Source organism: Panthera tigris, chromosome F2 (assembly GCF_018350195.1).
Source record: "Panthera tigris isolate Pti1 chromosome F2, P.tigris_Pti1_mat1.1, whole genome shotgun sequence".
Classification (NCBI taxonomy): Eukaryota; Metazoa; Chordata; class Mammalia; order Carnivora; family Felidae; genus Panthera; species Panthera tigris.
Genome location: NC_056676.1, coordinates 22,820,423 through 22,843,564, shown reverse-complemented (window position 1 = coordinate 22,843,564; position 23,142 = coordinate 22,820,423). Strand labels below are relative to the sequence as shown.

At 39.4% G+C, this 23,142-nt stretch overlaps 1 long non-coding RNA gene across 2 annotated transcripts in view; it reads left to right on the top strand.

Annotated features, from left to right (window-relative positions):
• The window catches only part of LOC122234875, a 65,461-nt gene that overhangs the window by 31,638 nt on the left and 10,681 nt on the right, over positions 1-23,142 (top strand). The window contains exons 3-4 of one of the 2 annotated variants that reach the window (XR_006212838.1): positions 17,936-18,066; positions 22,313-22,394. This is a non-coding gene — a long non-coding RNA (uncharacterized LOC122234875). Of the gene's footprint in view, positions 1-17,935; positions 18,067-22,312; positions 22,395-23,142 lie in introns of those variants that run through there. The other variant, XR_006212839.1, reaches the window with a different exon arrangement.

Below are 23,142 nucleotides of genomic sequence, written 5' to 3'. Positions count from 1 at the left end.
TTTCCATTTCCATAAAGAAGAATTTTTAGTCTGTTTATGAAATTTCTTTCAGTGCTTCAGTATCTGGAGATTGCCAAGGCAATATCAAACAAGTTTGAGAGAGAGTCCCATCCCCCGAAGAATGTTCACAGGAGGTGCTTTAGGAGGCTCGTCTGGAAGCAGAGTGTTCTCAGCAGGCAGTAGGCTGCCAGGAGGAAGCAGCTACGATTCTGTACAGCCACGTCAGGGTCAGGGTCAGGGTCAGCAGTGCCCAGTACAGAATTCATCACCTCACCTTCTCTTATCTTCCCTTCTTATTTTGCGAATACTTCCCTTAGTCTTGCTCTCCAACCCTGAATCCGTGATAAGTAACAGAGTGGGCTATGATCCAGAGTAACTAAAAGGAAGGGAAGGTGAGCCCAGATGTTCCATTTCATGGATTTTTCCATTTAGATTACCCCTAATTCCTGTGCACTCCAGCTGCAGTCTCTCCTGTTTTAATGAAAATGTTATGACCACGTTTTTTGTTTTTCAACTTGTTTTTTTTTAATTTGGAACAAAAAGCTACAAACATAAGAAAAAATCCAAATAGTACAAAAATTTATAGCAGAAAGTGCTACATCTCCTCCCCGATCCAGCCATTGACCCTCTTTCACAGAGATGGCTATGGTTACCATTCACTTTTTCAGTTGAGGACTTGTCTTGGAGATACTGGTATTTCATGGAATTCCATTCTCTATTTTAGGATTAGTAAAACCCCTTATTGACAGTGTAGGGGAGAAAAAATTGTCTCTGGTTAAATCACAAAATTTAACTGAGTAAATTTAAAGATCTACTTGGTTATATTCAAAGATTCAGCATCCCACCTAGCAAACAGAAAAAGCTTCAAGGAGCTGTGTTTTCACAGGGGGTGGGAGGTGGGGCAAGTGGGACAAGGAAGTCATAAGTGCAAGAAAAGATTGTTTCAGGCACACTTTCCTTTGTGGGAAGGTGGGGGTCTATCATGCCGATGACCTCATGAGTGCTGACCAGGTAATTACAGATTGACAATTAAAGGTCACATTCCTGGGAGAGTGCCTGGGTGGCTCAGTTGGTTGAGTGTCTGACTTTGGTTCAGGTCATGATCTCATGGTTCATGAGTTTGAGCCCCACATCGGGCTCACTGCTGTCAGCTCAGAGCCCACTTCAGATCCTCTGTCCCCCTTTCTCTCTGCCCCTCCCCAGGTCTCTCTTTCTTTCAAAAATGACTAAACATAAAAAAAAAAAAAGTCACATTCCTGGAGTGGGTGACAGTGCCATTAAGTCTTTTCTCCCTGTTGTGGGACCAAGTGACTCCATTTTGGGCCTGTTCCTTTTTTACGTTCTCTACCCTCTTTGGTTCAAAAATAGCCGAGTTTATGAAATAAGCTGACACCAGGCAGATTGATGAGAGAAAAGGTATACAAATGTGTTTTTAGTAGTACATGCACAGGGGCATCACAGGAAAAAAGAGTGAATATCCTAAAAAAAAAACCCATGAGATTTGAGAGCTTATATCTTAATAGGAGAAGGGGAGGAGGGCTGTAAACCTCTTGGGGGAGAGTAAATGATTTTTAGGACAGATGAATCAGCCTGTTGGGAAGGAAGAATATTCTCTGCCCTTCAAGGTTCTTCTAGCTAGACTAAGAATCAAATTGACATCAAACAGTTTAACCAGAGAAAATAAAATTTAATAGCATACATACAAGGAATTCACAAAGATACAGAAATTACAAAGACAGTGATGCTATGTGATGCTTATTTGAGCTGAGGAGAGGGGTAGGAGTCTGAGGATACAAAAGGAAGAAAGACAATTGAAAGGTGAAAAGAGGGGCACTTGGGTGGCTCAGTCAGTTGAGAGTCTGACTTCGGCTCAGGTCATGATCACATGACTCATGAGTTTGAGCCCCGCATGGGGCTCTGTGCTGACAGCTCAGAGCCTGGAGCCTGCTTCCGATTCTGTGTCTCCCTCTCTCTCTGCCCCTAACCCACTAGCATTCTGTCTCTGTCTCTCTCAAAAATAAATAAACATTAAAAAAATTAAAAAAAAGAAAGATGAAAGGAGATATTTGGGCAACAAAGATTGCCCTGTAATACAGATAAAGTAAAGAGGAATTTCCATTAATAGCTTTCTTCCTATACATGCTGGCAGTTGAGAGGGAGGTAAAGAGCTTTTCCTGAATCTGTTGGGTTTTGATTGCTTTTAATTAAAAATAATGTTCATGCCCAGGTGGCCCATCTTGGGGCAGCCTGCCCTTGGCCCCTACAGCACTTAGAAGAATAGAGGAGAGGTATGATGGTTTGTGACAAAATTTGTCTGGGTGTGGTGTCCACTTCTAGTCTTCTCTCTTGGCATAGGAATCAATCTTCCCTGATTCATGACAGATGGAGAGTGTGTCTTTGGGGCAAAAAAGAGGAGGTCAGAGAAAGCCTATCCCTGCATTTGCTTTTCTTCAAGTGCCTGCAGTTCAAAACAAATCAATACATCAAAGCCCCACATTGTGGGGCAGTATGTCCTGAACTTCTACAGTGGACATTAATTAGGTTTTTTTCAGTGTGGCTTTTTTAAGCTAAGCTGTGGCAAACATCTTTTTGCTTGTGTGGGAACATTTCTTTAAGATAAATCCCTGAAAGATGAATTGGCACGGCAAATCAAATTTTCGTCTTTTAGCAGATATTGTTAGGTTTTCCTCCAAAGAAGTTACAGCAGTTTAACACTCCCACAGTGTATGAGAATGCTATTTTCCCACACAATGGCCAAATAGTTTGTGTTATTTAAAATAAATCTTTGCTATCTGATTGGCGAAAAATAATATCTAATGGTGGTTTCATTTGCATTCCGTTTGAATGAGGTTGAGTACTTTCTAGGCATTTAAAAGGCCTTTGGAATTCTTGTTGTTAACTGTTTCTTCAAGGCCTGTGCCCATTTTTCTATTGGGTTGTTCTTTTTCTTCCTGATTTGGAGGAGCTCTCTGTAAATTAAGTAAATTAGCCCTTTTATAGTTACATGTGTTGCAAAGATATTTTCCCAGCTCTTAATTTGTCTTTCAAATCTATATATGGTATCTTTTAAAGTTTATGTTGCCAGTTTTGTTGCAGGATTTTTTACCACAATACCCAGGAATGAAGAGGTGGACACAAAATGAGCAGCAGGCAAAGGTTTACTGGAGTGTAAGATCAGAAAATAAGAATAGTAGGAAAGCTCTCTTAATAAAGAGGGGGCATTCGAAAGTGAATGCCTGCTAGACTATAGGCAAGGGTCCTTGTTTTATGAGGTTCTGATCCTGCCCCCGCACCCCCTTCTCTTTTCCCTCCTTCCTTCTCAGGTCCTATTCTTATTGGCTTGGCAACGCTAGGTGCTGGGTTGTCCATTCCTAATTGCCTCAATTCCATTGTGTGAAGAGTCAGACTGGTCATACTGTTCCTGCTGTAACATAAGTTTTATGGTTTCCTTTTTTTAGTTAGGTATTTTGATTCTAAAATTCCCACAGGGAACCAGAGGGGGAGGAGGTGGTGTCTTTTACATTCTTTTTTTTTTTTTTTAAGCTTTTCTTAATGTTTATTTATTCTTGAGAGCAAGAGAGACAGAGCGTGAGCGTGGGAGGGGCAGAGAGAGGAAGACACAGACTCAGAAGCAGGCTCCAGGCTCTGAGCTCTTAGCACAGAGCCCAACGCGGGGCTGGAACTCACAAACTGCGAGATCTCGACCTGAGCCGAAGTCTGATGCTCAGCCGACTGAGCCACCCAGGTGCCCCAATGTGTCTTTTACATTCTTAAGAGGGACCTTCCACCCAAGGGGGTTTGCTGTGGTCAGATCCTCCGAGAATTGTTGCAAAATATGTGTTTTGCCCCACCCTGGGACCTCAGGTCCCAAGCTTTCTCTCTCTGCCTACTGAATCCTGTCTTTTTCTACTACAGTTTTATCAACCTTTTCTTTCTGTCAATTCTAGAATTTGTGATCAGGATTAATGAAGAGGTCTTCATCAATCATCAAGTTCAGTGACGACTCCTCATTCTCTATACAACATTTGACAGAGTGCAGCATTGCCTCCTTCCTCCTTCCTAGGTCTTTTTCTAACTCTTTTCCTGCTTCCAACTTCTCTTCTGCATCTCTCTGCTCTTAGAGAAGAGACATAGCTGGACATTCTCAAGTGTTCCTCTGTTGGAAATTACCGTGAGTGGCAAAATCTGATCATAGAAATTTAAGTAAAAATGTAGAGATGCTAGAAATCTATTTAATTCTTTCACTTAAATGGGTCATGTAATATGCACAGGAAATTGCATTTGTGAATCTCAACTTTACCATATTAAAAAACAACAAGACTACTCACATGACTTTCCAGTGTTTATTAGTTATTTAGTTTATTGATTTATTTAGACCCCACCTGGTTCCAGGAAAGATTTCAGGCAAGAGGAATATTACATGCAAAGATTGTTTAGTAAAGTGAAAAAAATAGTTAGAAACACCCAAGAATAATGGTATAGTTAATTCTCAATTAACCAGAGACAGAATCTTTTTGAGTAACATAGTGTAGGGGAGGAAAAATCATTTTCCCTTTGCCCATCTAGGTTCTTGGCTGTAATAAAAGACAGATTAACAAGAGGAAAACAAACAGAAATTTAATAACCTGTACCTCCAGATCTCCATCTCTTCATAAAGAAGAACTTTATTTAATCTTTACCAAAAAAAGAGATTCAAGGTATAACAACTCAGCTTCATCATTCTGAATCTCAGTTCTTATTGGTCATTAGCCAAATAACTACTTCTCAACCATTTGGCAACACTTTTTGTTACCACTGGGGAGTGCTACTGGCATCTGGTGGTTAAGGCCAGGGATGCTACTAAATGTTCTAATAATCACAGGACGCTCCCCCCAGAACAAAGAATAACTCATCCAAAATGTCAATGGTTGAGAAATTCTGGTTTAGATAAGAGAAAAATAGGGCTGAATGGATCCTAAACCTAGAAGAGAGGTTGACAAACATTTGATAAACAAGTGAAAGATGCTTGTTTCTGAGTTTAATACATTCTGATTTGATTCTTTTTCCTCAAAGTGTTGGCAGAAATGCTCCATTCATTTGAGAATTCTAATTAGTTGAATTTTTAGCATACTAATCGCCATGGCTATAGTTATTTAACCTGGGGCATTAGCCCACTGTGAGATTCATGTCTGTTGTCATGCATACGTTTATTTCCCTTGTAGGAGTAGAAAAATACTTTTCCCTCCACTCTTCTAGGTTCTTAGCTGAAACCCCTCCATAATAAAAAGATCAAACAGGAAGAAAACCAAACAAAAGTTTAATAATATGTGTACTTCTTGTATCTCCATATCATGGAGGATACCCAGGAAAACTGAGTAATTCCCCCCAAATGGCCTAAACCATCACCTTAAATACCATCTCCAGCTGAAGAAAAAAGATGTTGGGGGTAGGGTGGGCAGCCCATGATGGAAAGTTCTCAGGCAAAGCACAGTAAAGGAGGGTATGGTTATTATGCAGATTTAAGTCTCTGCTTTCTCTGTTAATAAGAATTTCTAGAGATTTACTCATCCCCAACTTCCTATAGAGAGAGAGGGAGACACCCTTACAGATGGAGATTTCCCTTATAAATGTAAGTGTCTCTTACAAAAGGGTTTTCTTATGTCTGCTGTTGATTTAAAAATAATCAGCCTAGGGGCGCCTGGGTGGCTCAGTTGGTTGAGCCTCCCACTTCGGCCCAGGTCATGATCTCGCAGTTGACTATTTCCAGCCCTGTGTTGGGCTTTGTGCTGACAGCTCAGAGCCTGGAGCCTACTTCGGATTCTGTGTCTCCCAGTCTCTCTGCCCCTCCCCGCTCATGCTCTGTCTCGGTCTCAAAAATAAAATAAACATTAAAAAAATTTTTAATAAAAAAAATAATCAGCCTGAAATAATCGTTTATGTCAAAGAGGCATATCTTAGGGTGGCAAATTCTGTTGCCTTCGTGCTCTTTTATAACTAACCAGATTATTATCTCTAAATCACTTAAATCTTGCTCTTCTGTTTTGACATTTAGAGAATTTAAAAACTAAGGAATGTCTGCTTACCCTCCATTTAATCTAGTGGGTGGAATAATTTTTCACGGGGGAAAAAGTGAAAACAATAACTAAGTTCCATTTTGACATCACATCATAGAACATACTCCCTGTTCCCTCCTCCCAGTGTCTGTTAAAATAATCCTGGTCAAATCACACCTACTGTTTATTCCTAGAACCTCAAAACCTTGTTTTGTACATGACCTCATCCATCTTTGCTTATGGTACTGTTGTATGTATTTCTTTTCAAGATTTTTTTCTATTTTCAATTCATACCTAAGGGGAAAGGTGCTCGGTGACCTCTAAGTTTTCTTGTAGCTCTCCAAATGTATCGTTTTATAACATTTTCAATAATTAGGTTTTGGCTTTCATTCATGTTTTTAAACATGTGTTTGTGCATGTGTGTGTTTGAGTGGCATTTGATACATTTAAACTATACAAAAAAAGTATGGCTTATGAGCTCCTTGATGGTGAGGACTATGAATCCCAGTGGCTGTTTTTACCAAAAAGTTCATGAAACCAAAATCTCAGGGTCCCTCATAGGTAGGCATCCCCTTCCAAGGTTCCTGTTCTCTGGAGACTGGGGGAGAAAGCAGCAGCTCCAGCCACTCATGAAAGGCATGGAGTGTGGCTCTAGACTGGGGTTCATTCTCTGTGCTGGACTGGCTGTTCTCAACTTTGTATTGAAGGGGAGCAGGACGCCTGACCCCAAAATATGCCACCTTGGCATGTGAATCATTTTGAGTTAAGGGCAATCAAGACGTAGCAGATTCAAGAAAAACAAAACAAAACAAAACAAAACTTTACCTCTCCCTTAACTACCTGAAAAGATTTAGAGAGGAGGCTGGCTCAGAAAGAGAGCTCTCACCAGAGATAACTTTTCTCCCCCTACACCATCACCACACCCCTCTTCTATGGTCTCCTCTGCCAAGAAGTACACTTCCCAGAATCTTCTTTCCTGAATGATTCCGAGTTTGAATTTGCCATCGAGAGGAATTTGTGTGAGATTTGGAAGGTAGTGGTGAGGAGAGGCCATCACTCTTGGGAGGCCTTTGATGATGGGTGCTGCAGCTTTTCATACCTCTCAAGGAGTACACATTTCACTGCTGCAGACTCAGAGAGTTGGTGGAAGCTTCCTCAGAGAAACTCGGGAGTTTTGATAGTTTGCTGGTGAGATTTGTGAGCCATTTGCTTTGGAGTCAGGTTGTAGCCTTCCTGCCCTTTGTTTCCCCAGCTCTTCCCACACTCTGTGTGTCCTATATAAAATTCTATGAATTTGTATATTAATTTGCTTGATTTCTATAATACTTTATAGCAACTCAATTTTCTTAACTGAACGCAGAATGGTAAAGTTGTTGGTATCAGTCATAGGGTGCTGCCTTCAGTGCATGTGGCATTGGCTTTGGGCCAGGCAGGGAACAGGAAAGAAATATTATAGGGTATTAAAAAAGTGGTAACCCATGTGATGTAGTGGAGAAACATTGGATAAAAGTGTTGCCTATCTTTTTAAAAAATATAATTTATTGTCAAATTGGCTTCCATACAACACCCAGTGCTCATCCCAACAAGGGCCCTCCTCAGCGCCCATTACCCACTTTCCTCTCTCCCCCTCCCCCTCCATCCACCCTGGTTGTTCTTTGTATTTAAGAGTCTCTTGTGGTTTGCCTCCCTCCCTCTCTGTTTGTAACTATTTTTTTCCCCTTCTCTTCCCCCATGGTCTTCTGTTAAGTTTCTCAAGATCCACATATGAGTGAAAACATGATAGCTGTCCTTGTCTGTAGTGTTGCCTATCTTAAAATGGAAGGAAAAGGTACCCAGTGAACTCATGGCATTGGACAAGTGATGAAATTTTGGGGTGATGGTGGGGGGTGTCCGGAGCCGATGACCAAGAAATAATTCTTGAAGATGTCTTTGGTGCAAAAAGGTAATTGTATTAAAGCTTGGGGACAGGACCCATGGGCAGGAAGAGCTGCATTGGGTAATGACGGGTAACTCATTATATACCCTCAGGTTGGCAGGGGGTCAGGGATAGAGTAAGTCTCTAAGGTATTTTGGAAGCACGATTTTCAGGACCTTGAGGGGCTAGGTGTTGCTAGGGAAACACCATTTATTACCATTTAATAAAACCTCAGTCATGAGATCCTTTAGATGTATATTGGGGGGCTTATAAGCTTGGAGTATGATCGCCAGAATATATCTTGGGGCAGTTGGAATAAAGGAAGTAGACTTACAGCATACTGGAGGTTGGGATAATGTCAGGCTAAGATTCCCTTTTGCCCCTAGCAAAGTGTCATTATTGAGGCAGCTGAGCTCTTAGAGGGAGGTCACTCCTCTGGTTTCAAGGGCTTATGTATGGGCTGTAGGCAATAAGGGAATTTAAGTTTTCATTTGCCTTAGTTTCCCACATTACCATGGCAAGCATGTAAACCCCTTTCCTCTGTTCATGGGTAGCCAGGAGTGTCTGAGGAATATCACACATATTCCCCTGGGCAGGAGGGGCAGGTGTTGTTAGCTTGTATTTTGCCCTTAGCTTACCCCACACTCCCTCATCACAAGGTTTCAAGGTGGAATGTTGAGGCCAAGAACTGGTTGTAACAGTTACATTTGATAAGGTGCTACAAAAAATGGATGAGCTCAGAAATGAACCGGCTAGTTTGCAAGCAGTATTGAGAGGGACTGTAGAGGAACCAGAAATTCTGAAATATGTAAGCTTGAGAAATGGAATTTAAAAAAAAAAAATCTCCAAGCAGTAATAGATAAAGTTTAGAAATCCTTTGAGTTAGAAAGGGGCACCTCAATCCTTTGAGTTAGAATAGGGGCACCTGGGTGGCTCAGTTAGTTAAGTGTCTGACTTCTGCTTAGGTCATAATTTGGTGGTTTGTGAGTTTGAGCCCTGCTTCGGGCTCTGTGCTGACAGCTCAGAGCCTGGAGCCTGCTTCAGATTCTGTGTCTGCCTCTCTCTCTCTTTCCCTCCCCTGCTTGTGCTCTGTCTCTCTTTCTCTCTCAAAAAGTAATAAACATTAAAATAATAATAATAATAATAATAATAATGTTGCACTTACAAGTTCTGGTAAGTAAGTAGAAATATGAAGGCCAGTGAGGCCAGTGAATGAAATGCCATCCCTGACGCTCTCTTATTAATGATCAGGTAGCTATATATTTTTTTTAGTTATCAAGTAGCTATTGAATTTTTCCCGTTTCCTTTAATGCATATCTTGACTATATTTTTATGATAAAGACAAATCGAAAAAGCCATATGATTGTATTAGTTGTACATACCTCCCCTGCTCACACTCTGTCTCTCTCTCAAAAATAAATAAAACATTAAAAAAAAATAAAAAGAAAGTCTTACAAAGCTTCACCACAGGGCCATAACCAAATCAGAGATATAGCCATCATAGCTTTTGTTAAGACTTCTGAAAGGTCCTTTCATCAGGACAAAATGGCCTTAACAAGGAGACTAAAAGCATGGTCTTATGAAAGCCTGATATGACCAAAGTATCTGAAATTAGGTAGAGATGCAGATTTCCTTTTTTTTTTTTTAAACTTTTTAAACAAGTTTATTTAGTTTGAGAGACACAGAGAGAAAGAGAGTAGGAGGGACAGAGAGAGAGAGGAGGGAGAGGGGAGAAAGAATCCCAAGCAGGCTTTGTCAGCACAGAGCCTGATGTGGGGTTCGAACTCATGAACTGTGAGATCATGACCTGAGGTGAAATCAAGAGTTGGACGTTCAGCTGCCTGAGCCACCCGGGCGCCCCGAAATGCAGGTTTCCAAGAAAATTCTTAAAGCTGACTGGGATCAACTAGTAACTTCCAGAGTCCTGTGAAGTGACTGTGGCTGAAGTTGACTCCAGCAATGGTAGACAAAGGGAACATCTGGATGCTTGGTCTCACAGCTTGAGACGCTGAATAGGTCACAATTGAAGTTATTACTAGCACTGGAGTCTTCACATTCTGAGCCAACAGGTTCCTTTTATCACTGAAGCTATTGTGAGCTTTTCTCTTTTTTTGTTTTAAGACAAAACCTCCAAATACAAACAATAGTGGACAATGCATATAAAATGCAATTCTCTAAAATACCATTCGTTCTTTTTGTTCCTTTTGGATCTTGTTGGGTCCTAGTTCAGACTCTCATTTCTCATCTAATTTGTTTTTTGGGGGGGCTATAATATATTTTATTTTAATTAGTTAATTCATTCATGCATTTACTCATTTTTTAACAGTTTATTTATTTTGAGAGGAAGAGAATGAGTGCGCAGACATGCGTGTGCACGCGCAGGGGAGGAACAGAGAGAGAGGGAGAGACAGAATCCCAAGCAGGCTCCCTGCTGTCAGTGCAGAGCCCGACTTGGGGCTAGATTTCATGAACCATGAGATCACGACCTGTGCCGAGATCAAGAATTGGACACTTCACCAACTGAGCTACCCAGGCGCCTCTAGTCGTTTATTTTTATTGAGCTATACTTGGCACACAATGTTGCATTACTTTCAGGCGTACAGCATAGTGATTCAGTTTCTGTATATGTTGAGCTCAGTGCAGCTACCATCTGTCCCCATACAGCATTATTCCAATGCCATTGACTGTAGTCCCTATGCTGCGCCTCTTATCCCCGTGACTTACTCATTCCATAACCGTGAGCTTGTACTTCCTACTCCCCTTCACCCATTTTGCCCATCCCCCTCTTATCGCAATCACTAAAAGAATACTCCTGCTGCCAAAATTCAGTTTCTAAACCTCAGTTTCCATTCTCTAAAGTGGGGGTAGCAGTAGCACTTTTCCCACTTATATGCTTATTACAATAATTATGTAAGATTAGGCACAAAAGAACAGTAGCATATTCTTTACCTAATAACAACTGCTTATAACAGCTTTCCCCTCTCAGGTCCACCGCCCCCCACCTGCCCTTTGCTTGAATGCCTTATTTGCTTCACAACAGATCATGTTATTCTCCTCTTGAAGGAATCTTCACTCCCTGTTAAGTAAAGGTGACATTCCTTAGCATGACTTTCAAGGTCCTATACCTATAGCCCCAGTCCACTCTGGGAGGTTTTTGTTGTATCTGGAACAGACTGGGCACTTCCATCTCCTTATTCATGGTGTCCATCAAACTGGGCACTTTCTTTTCCTTTCTTGGCTTCTCAAAAACTCTTTAGCACGTATCTTGCTAAAGAAGCCCTCTGAGATCTCCACATCTAATTTCTATATCCCCTGTAGCACCACTGTGCTCTGCTTGCATTTTGTCTTAGTATTTATTCTACTTTTCCCTTTTTTTTTTTTTTTTTAATCGATGATAATACAAGGAGCCCAGTTTGGCAGGGCTCATTGAAGACATCAGCCTTTTCAGGTACCTCCTAAAAAAAGGATGTCCTGGCTCCCATCCACATTAATACTGTTTGTTTCTGAGCCAATTACTGTGACTTCCTTATGTCTATTCCTGCTCTCATCTTTCTGGGGTATCAGCTTTTCTTTCTTTTCTTTCCGCGCTCATTTTTCTCTTTGGATAAAGTCACTGTTTCATTCGATATATATTTCCGGAGCACTTTCCAGGTACACTATCAAGACGAGCAGGTACACTCGCCTCTGCCTACAGGAAATGTTCACCCTCGTTGGGGAGGGGTGGTGGGAGTGGGAATAATAAATAACAAATAAATAAATGGATGAGAACATTTCAGAGTAAGACAAGGTATGAAGAAGGTAGATCAGGGAGATGTGATAGAGAAAGAACATCATGGTTAAATGTCCAGAGTTGAGTAGTGACGAATGATTCTGTCTTCAACAGTGGCTCAGCTCCTCATGTGAGGTATGTGCCCTTCTTGAATCTCCGGGTCCTGCAGCCCTTTTGGACACTGCACCTTGTGATGTGACCACCACACATGAGGCCACAGAAAGGTCTGTGCCCTCAAAGTGGAAGCATTCATTTGACGAGGCTGGCATTTGGCTGCGGGCTGAGTTAAGTCTCTAAAGGGCTGCAGTAGTCAGGACTCAAGATACGCTAGACTCTCTCTTTCCCTCTGATTTTTCCAAAATGCGGTGTGGAACTAAAAAAGGAAGACATAAAAACAATTCTCTCCATGAAGAGAAAGAAGCCTTCGCATGTTTTCTTGTGCCGTATTTCTTGACTTGACAATGATCTTGAAGTTTATAAATTGCCCCTCCAGCTTCTCCTTTCTCCTGTGTCCCTTTTCTTCTCTCCATTTCAGCTGGCATGCGATTTGTTCTTTCCCTAAGTTATTCAAGGGAAACTGGAATTTAAATTTATTTGGGAAGATCTATGTCAGCTTTACTCTGCGGGGAGGGTGGGGTCGGGAACCAAGAGCCTAATAGATAGGACTTCACACTATAGACAAGGGTTTAAGAATGGATAAAGTCAGATGGTTCTATGTAATAGCACGTAGTGTTGGGATGGCCTTATTTAAAGGGGAGAAATGGAATGGGATTTTCTTATTTAAAGCTCTAACTTCTTTGGGAAATGACTTCTACTCTGAAGCATCACAAAACAATTTCTTGCTAAAGTCAGATGCAACAAATTATGTTTTCCTGTATTAGAGTTAGTGAAAACTTTGAATTCTTAAAATAGAAAAATGTTATCTAATGTTACTGCTTTTGTTTTTTAAGTCACTGTTTTTTAAGTCTCTGTTCATTGTGACTCTCCTCTGAAGGTGCTTTAAGTTCATCCTGGCTATTTGTGAGTGTAGTTCAGAATCTGTTTCTACAAGGAATAAATGTTTATGAAATTACATCCATCCTAAAAGAAGACATTTTAGCACAAATTAATTTATTCATACAAGTTATAGTGATTCATTTGCTTGGGTTCTTAGGACTTTACCTTTGCATCATGTCTTGTGTGTCCTTTGAGATATTTTTGAGAGTAATTCTTTAAACAGGATGTGTGCTTCAGCATAAGATGTAGATATGTGATTAATAGAGGTTTAAAAATATGTTTTTGCAAATTGCTTGCCTCCCCCCTTCGCTAATTTGTCATCTGTGCTAAGTGGATGTGGAGACAATTTAACGAATACAATTTACCACAGACTTTAGTAAAAAATAAATTTGATTCTGGAGCACCACAAATTGTAGAATCTCGGAAATGAAAAGAACACTGAAAGGTCATCTGGTTTGTCCTTCTTCATTCAGACAGGTTTGCACTTCTCATTACAGCTGGGTGAGAATCTATCCTAATTCTGAAGACATCCTGGAAAGAGGACTCACCAGCTTTCTCGTTATTGCTAATGTGAAACATCCATCACTTGTGGAAAATTTGTCTGAAGGACATCTAATTTCCTCATACTGGAGTTTATCCCATTTTCTTTAAATGAGTCTTCAATGACGACCACATAAAATTTCTGTGAACCAACCATTTCAGAGAAATGAGATTGAAGAAGGTGGTGGGTATAAAATGGTTAGAATGGAGTCTGGAACATAATGGGTTCTCTTAATGCCATAATAATAATTATCATGATTATCCTCAGGGTCTTTGGTGATAAAGGAACGTCAGGTGATTTGGGGATTAGCTGCTCTGACTGCCTGGTGGTGTCGTATCCCAAGGCTGCCTCCTGGCTCAGGGGAAGGAATGCATGATTAATGGTTGACACAGGGGATGGCAGAGGGCATAGAAGGAATGGTGACAGTGGTGCCAGCTGTTTGTCATCCCCATGATGATGACTGCAGGCTTTTGGCGGGCCGGGACCCCAACTTATTAGTTTTGGGTCTTTAGGACTTAGCACAGTGCCGAGCATAAAAAGACACAATGTGAATTGAATAGTTAAGTGTTGACTATTATGAAAACCACTCGACAAAATATTTACGTTATAAATGAGTATTATTCCTGTCTTTCAATATGATTTATAACTTTAAAAAATTTGACCTTGAACATATTGCTGTTTCTCAGGTCAACCTTCTCTTTTTCATCTTTTCCATTCTCTTTTATTTGGACACAGGGGTCATTGTGACTCTCCTCTGAAGGTGCTTTAAGTTCATCCAGGCTATTTGTGAGTTGTAGAGTCCAGAATTAGACTCTGTGTCTCATTACAACCTTGAGCATTGTGTTGAGTTCTGATATTTCATGCTCTGTGGTGATGCTTCCCGGCATCACACTGGTTTTGTGTGCATGTAAGGAATGATAAAGTTGACAGCCTTGTGAGGTGTCACAGTGTTTCGGCTAATGGAATCGGAGGCTTCCACGCAAAATTTTGCCCTGATCAGAGTTGCTGACCAGTTTGCAAATCGGCCTCTAAAGTTCTTGCTAGGGGGCTTTATCATCTTTCACTCTCAGAAGACAACCAGAAGAGTCATCAGGGTTGAGGAATGCAAACCATGGGGCTGGGGTAAGGACTGTTTGGGATCCAGGACGCTCTCTGTTCTTCCAAAGCTGCCTGAGTTAAACCAGTTAAACCCGTCTGCTTACACGAGGAGGTGGGAGATGAGAAAAGGTGAAAAGGGAGCAAGGAAATCCTTTTTAGTTCTCTTAGCGTAGATTCTATGATATTATTCCCCGTCCACCTCCATCTTTTTGTGGCCCAATCTATGCATTGTAGGATTTGTGTTTCTGGGGCTGAGGGTGGAGGGTGAATGGGGTAGACTGGAGCAGAAAGAAGAGACGTATCAAAGGAGCAAGAATTTTGTATTCACCTCGGTCAACAGGGGGAGGAGCCGAGTGCTGCTTTTATTCCATTTGTCTTAGATTAGATGGAATTCTGGGAATGTGACTCTTCCCCTGACAGCTCCCCATTGTTTTCTCTCTTAGTCTGTGTCTCTTGAAGTTTCTGAAAAGGAGGATTCTGGAAACGGACTGTGGGGGATAGAATGGAGAAGCTTATGTGGGAAAAGATTTACATTTCCTCTTGTGGCTAGATTGCCATTGCCCTAGGGGCTGCTGACCCTCTGGGATGACCAGAGAATCCTGTGGACGTTTTGACTGACCCAGCTGCTCCTGGGTGGTACCGTTAAGCCTGGAGAGTGTGAATACAGCAGACTTTTGAGGATCCCTCTGTCCTCCTCAATGGTTTTGGATCTTGAGCATTAGCCCAGAGCCAGAAGGGCTCTTGTAGACTGATGAGCAGTGAGCACATTGCTCCTTGTCTCAAGTTTAGAATCCAGCACTGAGTTTCTCTACATCACCTCTTATGTCCATACAGATTGCATCCTTTATGTGTGCTTCCTCTTTTGAGTGAAATGACAGCCAGATGGGGCCCTCTTTGCTTTCAGGAAGGTGTGTGGTGGCACCTGAGCTAGGCAGGCAGAGGGAGTGAATGGAGAAAAGCGTCATCAAGACCAAGGTCAGCCCATTCTTCTCGTCACTCCTTTCCCCTCTGTCACCAGTACAGGAGTTGGGCATCGAGAGTCTGGGCACTCTGTAGTCACATCTGTGTTGGGCCACAAATATACTGGCAATACTTTACTCAATATTTATAATCATCTCATTAATTTAACTCAGGCAAGTGCCCTTGGCATTAAGAGCAGGAAAATGTTGCTGTGGAGAGTTGGAATTTCTTGGAAGGTATCATCCTTGAAGCTTTTAGACTATTCAACAAAGGTCTTTAAGACACATCCCTAGTGCTCTAACAAAGTAAGGAAATTTTCTTTGATGGGAAGGCAGCATAGCAAAGCAAGGAACCAGCACTGGCCTAGACAGTCAGGTGTCCAAACTAGCCAGATGCCTGACTCAAACTTTTGGGTTTACTAGCTGTGACCTTGGGCAAGCTACTTAACTTCTCTGTGCCTCAGTTTCCTCCTCTGTCAAATGGTGGACGTTATTGTCAGGATTAAATAAGCAAATATATGTATAGGTCTTGTTGCATGGTAAGTGCAATATAAGAGTTTGTTAAATAAATAAGCCTCTCTTCTCACTACCCGCTAACCTTTTGCTTTGGAGAGCCTGACTCAATCGGTAGTTTGCTTCACTGGTCAGGCAGGGCTGGGTATCTAACTTGTGGGGCCTAATACAATATGAAAATACAGGGTCCCTGGCTCAAAAGTTACTAAGAATATCAAGATGGCAAAAGCAGGGCATTAAATTAAGTGTGGGCCGTTCAATGTGTCTGTACCCTGAGCAAATGCACAGGTCGCGTACGGATGCAGCTGACCTTGGGGGCAGGAGTTAAGACTTGATTTACCCAACAAGGGCTGTCCTGAATTGGTTTCAGGAATGGCAGTTGGGAGACTGCCTCCAAAATCTTTGATGAGCTTAGCCGGGTTTCAGCAAGACGCTTTGCACTGAATTTTTAAAAAATATAAACCAAGTGACATACATCTGTAGGCTATCTGAGAGGGTTCATTTGAAAAGGAGAGTAAGGGATCCAACTTTTTTTTTTTCCCCCAGGCTGAGCGGTTCTATCCAAAAGCTACCTGCCTCAACAGTCAGTAATGAGGTGTCAAGAAACCATGGATTGTTGGGTGGCGGGTGTGTGCGTCATGCTCAATGTGAAGTGACTTCATGCAGAGAAGTGAAATGACACAGATGATTCATTTACACATTTATTTTCTATCTTGCTTATTCTACCAGACTGAAATGGAGAACAATGCCAGCAATTTTATAGACATTTTGACATAAAGTAAACAAGTATTTTGATGTTGAACAATTGTACAGACTACTACATGCATATAAGTATGCTGATTGGTGCAGAAATACTGAATTGATCAGCAAAACTACTAATACAAAATCACATTTTCTTTTTATGGAGTTAAAATGCAGCAGATATGGGGACATTGATACAAACACCATTAAATGGGAGAGAAAGGCATTGTATTAATGGTGCAGGATGGACAGCTGAACAAACACGCGTATGCTAAATCGTATCTCTTCACAAAACTGAAATCAAAACACCTTGTGTGCAAATATGATGAAATAAAGCATGTTGATGCAGTGAATGACACTAGACGAGACTTACCACTTACGCGTAAGCTTTAGCTTTTACCGAGAATTTGTATTAAAAGTATTTCAACATAGTATAAGATGAAATGCTAATGCTATTATGTGTGTGGGCAGGACAGGATAACCCAACTGAGAAATCTTAGAACGTAAAATACTGATTGTGCTTCTTTTTCTCTGCAGCATTCAGAGCATTCATAGAGTAGTATGAAAACCCTCTAAAACATTGAAGTTGATAAAAGTGAATGATGCTTCATGCGACTGTACCTATAAATCTAATACCATGTGTAATAACATGGAAATATGAAATTGTATTACTTAATGTACACAGCAATTGTAGGAACTATTCATTTAACTTGTAATGTCTGTTACTCTATATTCCTTAGGCTTTAAAAATAATTTTCAGTCTTTTTAATTTGGGAGATGTTAAGGACTTAATAGAAACTATTAAAATCTCTACAACTTGAGAAACAAAAAAGAATAGGTTGCATGTCAACCTGTTTTGTAGGGAAATCACCCATGATTTTTCCCAGCAAGGCTTTTTATGTGCATTAATTACTGATAGCTTTGTAGTTTTGCCATAAGGTTTCATACACTTACTTTGTAAATCTTCACAGAGTTGTCCTGAGTTTAACAATAAGATTATAATTCTAACATTAAACATTGAATGAATGAATTTGGGAGTTAGACATAGTTGTTTTTTTACTAATATATGACTCTATTTAACCAAAAAAGCAATGGATGATGCAGGCTCTCCCTCCTGATCCTAAACACACTCATATTCACATGCACACATGTACAAATACATACAGCCTTCCCAAAAGTGAATCAACTTTTCAAAAAATATACACTGTGAACTTTAGTTTCCCCCCATTTAACTCAGCTGCAGGTTTGCGTTTTTCTATTAGCTTTTCTTTTTTTCTCTCTTCTCCCTCTCCCTTCTCTTCTTCTTCCTTCCTCTTCACTCCCACCTCCCAAGATGTGGCCTTTGAAAGTCTATATATGTTAATTTTGTAGATTTCCAACTTTAGTTTTTGGAGACCGAAGTGAAAATGACGTTATCCTCTTGACTACTGGACAGCACTACATGGGTCACTCCTGAGGAATGTCTACCCTTGGACTAGTGAAAACAGCTAATGTTAAGACAGGTAAGAATGCCCTACAATATCCTCCTTTTGTTTTGCACATAATAGTGGTGAAAGAAACCATTTAAGGCAGTTCTACAATGGCAATGGAAAATGATTTAAGCAACTAAATAGGAAAATTGGTAGCTATTTTTCTTTAGTTAGTAGGCAACACTTTTTAAACTGAATTATTTGACATATTTAGACTATGTAGATGTGATATAGAGATTTGTTTTACAAGCCTGAAAAGACAGTTAAAAAATACTACTTCAGTATTTATGGTAAAAAATGCACAGATGGAAATGATTCAGTGGGCCATTTTAACTAAAGGCATTACTGTACTGCCTCAGCCCTTTTTTGGGCTAGGTGTTGAGTAAGCAGTTTATAGTCACTTTTGTTCTGTGGCCTATGTACAGGACACTGTAACACAGTGTGTTGACATAATTAGATGAGACAATCACTCTGGCAGCTTTTAAATGCGGCAGACATGGACGGTCAACATCGAGCTTTTACATAAGCTATGTAGAGACAGGTAATAAATACATTTAGTGAGCTGGTCGGATGGCATAGTGCTTTACCTGAATACTATTTAAATAAGCTAGGATCTTTAGTTTTTGCGAGAACAGGTAGGAACACAGTATTCGTTAGGCTATAACTAAATAGTAAGACCTAAGCTGTCGTGCAATTCTGCTTTAGAACACGAATTATTTTTCTAAGCATCAGAAGTTGGTTGAAACCCCAAACTAAGGAATATATTATACTAAAGCTTTCATAAAATTACTAGGCAAAACAAAACCCCCATTAAAATAAAAATACGATTTTCAGTTTACTAGTGATGGATACTGGATATCTGAAGGTGAGATTTTAGTGTATCTTGGAAATTCCTTTGCAGATTCAGTGGAAGGTCTTCCCCAAGTCAGTCTGTCTCTAATTTTGGAGATAGCTGCACCCTCCGATTCCCTCTAATTTGCCTGGAGTCGTTGCACTTAGTGTAAAGACTTTGCAGCGGGCTGCATCATATATAGTCCCTGGTCATGACTCAGCTCTGAAGCTCCTTGTAGGAAATCTGGGTTCCACGTAAATTTTTTGTGACATGGCATTTTAAATAAAATGAAATAGAAAATGAACCTCCTCCTCTGTTACCTTTCTTCATCAGTAAAATTTTAACATTAACAAAAAGGCAAAACAAAAAGTCTCTGGTAAAACCTAATGATAATCTATCCTTTAGAATATGAAAACAAAATTTTTTAATAAAGAATTCTTTTTAACACTGAAAGCTTTTATTCTCATTTTATAGTTTATTCTGGCAAATAGTCAATTATGGTAAATCTAGAACCAAATTTGGTTATGAATTACTATATATATATATATATATACATATATACATATATATATATGTTTACAAATATTTAAAGCATAAAGATGCAAGAGTATGTTGAATATTTACATGACTAAGTGTGTTTAATTTTTTGGTAATAAGGAGAGTAAAAGAATCTTCAGATAGATAAAGCTAAAGTCTTATAATTGTAGGAAGCTGATTTTTCTTTAGGAGAAATTGACATTTTTCTATTAAACATTAAAAATGTAAAGCTGTTAAGTAAAAAAAAGAATGCATTACCTAAGTTTTCATAGCATGTTATTTATCCAAATAATGTCAATTTCTTTTTAAAGCCACACGAGGTGGAGATACATATATACATATATATATATATATATATATGTATATATGTATGTGTGTATGTGTGTGTGTATGTACATATATGTATATATGTACATACACACACACACATATATATATATATATATAAAAACAAGTAGGATACATATGTATGTAATTTAGCAAATAAAATATTCTCTATTTTAAGGTAACAGGGAGTGGAAATCTACATTTATACTCACACACATTTTGAGTGAAAATCTATATTTATACTCACACACATTTAAGATTTTGACTGTTTAGAAAGCCACAGAAAAATTTTAGAAGACTAAATAATTAGCACACAAATGCAAGTTGAATGATTTCTTTTGGAATAGTTTCAAAAAAGAAAACAAATACCTCCTGTCAGGTTTGTGGTAGGTGGTTAACTATATACTATCTAGTTTAATTTATAGTAGCCTTTTTTAAGAAACTCATAGTAAAATGGGAAATATTAATTTCAAATGACCACCTAAAGATACTTTTGTACAAAGAACTTAAAAAGAAATCTTAATCCAAATCTGAATTATTTCTAATTGGAAGTACAGCAAAGTACATTATTTCAAGATGGCCTTTTCTTCACCCCTAATATCTTTTGCTGAAGTTCTATAAATTACTATTACAATTTTGGCCAAGAAGCATATAAAAACTACCAGAATAATATCCGTTTTTCCTGATTGAAATGTTTGTTACCATTGGAAAAAAAACAGGGTTATATTGGTATTTTCCTTTTTGGATACTGCCCTAAAAACAGACACATTAATTGGTTGCATACAGAAATTTAGTGGAATGTGCATTTAGGATGATACCTGGTAACAGATCAGTGGGTTAGACACCACTTTTCTCATCAACCTAGTTATTTACCTTTGAAGTTCAAGAACTTACTAGAGGCTTTAAAAATGATTCTTTTGTTAATAGGGAGAGAAATATATAGTGTCATTGCTTTGTCGGTCAAACCGTATCATCACCCTGTGTCGACACTTCCTTTGTCCTTAGGCTTCTCTGACCACTGGACAGCTTCCTGTTACTCTTTGCTATGGGCTTCAAGTTGCTATTGCTAATGGCTCAATTGGTCCTGCCCTTGACTTGATACCTGAAGTACCATAATCAGGCAGACCCTAGGGAAGGATTACTGGTGGGCACTACAGACAAGAGAGAAATTGAAAACCTGGATGAGCATGATCTGAGTTTAATCAAAAGAATCTGTTTCCAAAACAGGATCGTGAAACTTGAGAAGAAAGTAGAAGGGAGTGAGGTTACGTCCCTTCTATAAATGGCTTCCATTGTAACCCCGGGCACAGTAGGTGATGTTAATAAGTTGTCCAGTAACTTCCCATTTGAACACGTTTTTCCACTTACCCTCACTTCTTCAAACAAAACAAAGCAAGCAAGCAAACACTCAAGCAACAATATAAAACAGAAAAGCTTTCGGATTGAAAACAAGGTGCTAAGAGCAAGATATAGTCATTACACAGTCAAATGAAAGATTATTAAAAATGCTTCAGTGTGCTAATGGTACCTTATGTTTGCTTATAAACCTTTTCTCTACACTCACTGCTGAATTTTTAATGGTTTAATATACCTCTTTAAAATTGCATAAATTTGAAATGTGGCTATTGTACGACAAACCTGAATGTGTTGTAAATTATAGGTTTTCTTTTTTTTCCTTTCTTTGGTCTTGAACTAAATAGGAAAATTCTGCCAAGTCTTTTTTTTAATTGGGGGTGGAGGGACAGAGAGAGAGAGAGAGAGAGACAGAGAGAGAGAATCCCAAGCAGGCTCTGTGCTGTCAGCTCGATCTCACCACCCTGAGATCATGACCAGAGCCAAAATCAATAAGTTGGACGCTTACTAATGAGCCCCAGTACGTATTACTTGCTATATATGTGTTTTCTTTCTAAAACTCCTCCTGACTTCAATTAAACATTATGATGTATTTTGCAGGTTAAAATCAGCCTAACCCATATGCTATAAATAAGAATGTTAGAAGCCTCTTGGTTTAAAGATGGCAGAAATCTGGCTGTAACAGAATTTCTGGCCAGCACCCACAGATGTCTCTTGGGAGTTTAGAAACCATCTATTTTTTTCACCAGGGTAAATTCAGGGGCAGTTTGGGTTCTATTCGTAATCTTCAGACAGTGGAAAATGTAGACTGTGGGCTTTGGAGTTAATCAACCCAGTGGCTTTGTCTTCACAGGTTCATGATTCTTAAAAAAAAAAAAAGAATCACTCTTTCACATTCTCTCTAGCTTCCCACTCATAGTGGAAAGTTCAAAGTAGCATTTACTGTGCAGCCAGAGTCCACACTGGGGCTCTGCTAAATATTGAGCGAAACTTGTGATTCTATTTTGATTTGAAGGCAGCAGGTAGAAATATTCTGAAAGCGCTTTGCAGAAAGTAGCAACAGTTTTATCAGATATTTTGGAATAAGAAAAACTGAGAAATGACCACTGAAAAACAGGTCTCCAAAAATGTCTAGGATGTAGTTTTGATTTTGGCTATATGCATATGTAATGGAAGTTGTAAAATGATAGAAAATTTTCTTTCAAATTCTCATTACCATTTCTTTTCTAGGCAAATAGAGAATTCCACTTTCTCTCAGATTGACCACTAGGAGGTGCTCAACATGAAGAATAAAAAGCAGAGGGCAGCCCATGACCTCTTTTCTGAATTTGTGTGTTTGCCTCTGGACTCTTTTCACTATTCTGTCTGTTTCCCTGAATCTCAATTTTGAAAGTAGATTTTTATTGGTTGGTATGCCACCTAAAAATATTTTTAGGTTAAGATGAAACAAAAATAACTAAAAGAAGAACGATTTAGGCATATCGTTTGCCAGCACTGCCCATAGTGGATGGGAGATAAACTACTTGCTCAGATCGGCATTAGGTTTTCATCAGATCAGCAGGTTGTGATGGCTTCTGGCACAGCATATAGGCTAAGATTTTTAAAAAGTCAAATGAAACAGTTATGTGAGTATAAAAATGATTTTCAACATCATTTTTGCTAGAATAGTGTTTCCTTTGGTGGAAGAGGGCAATATCTACATTGAAATACACCATCACTAGATTTCAGACAGCTAGCTCTAATTTTAAGCATGTATGTTTAGAAAGTGTATGTGGTGGTCATTCAGATTCTAGATTGGGGAATGAAATCATTTGATTCTGAGGGAACATAAAAATAGATTATAGGAATTTTCAGACTATAAACTGAAACATACTATTTCCAGCCCTCCCTGTGGAATTGGATTTCGCTTGGGAATGTAATCTTTTTAAATAGAAATCTCTAGTAGACTGTAAAATTGAGGGATAAACTGTGCATAAATTAATTTCTGGCACATGGTAGAGCATAAATGTTAGTTGAATTAAATATTTTATCACAGCAATCTGGAAGTATCTGTTAAATCA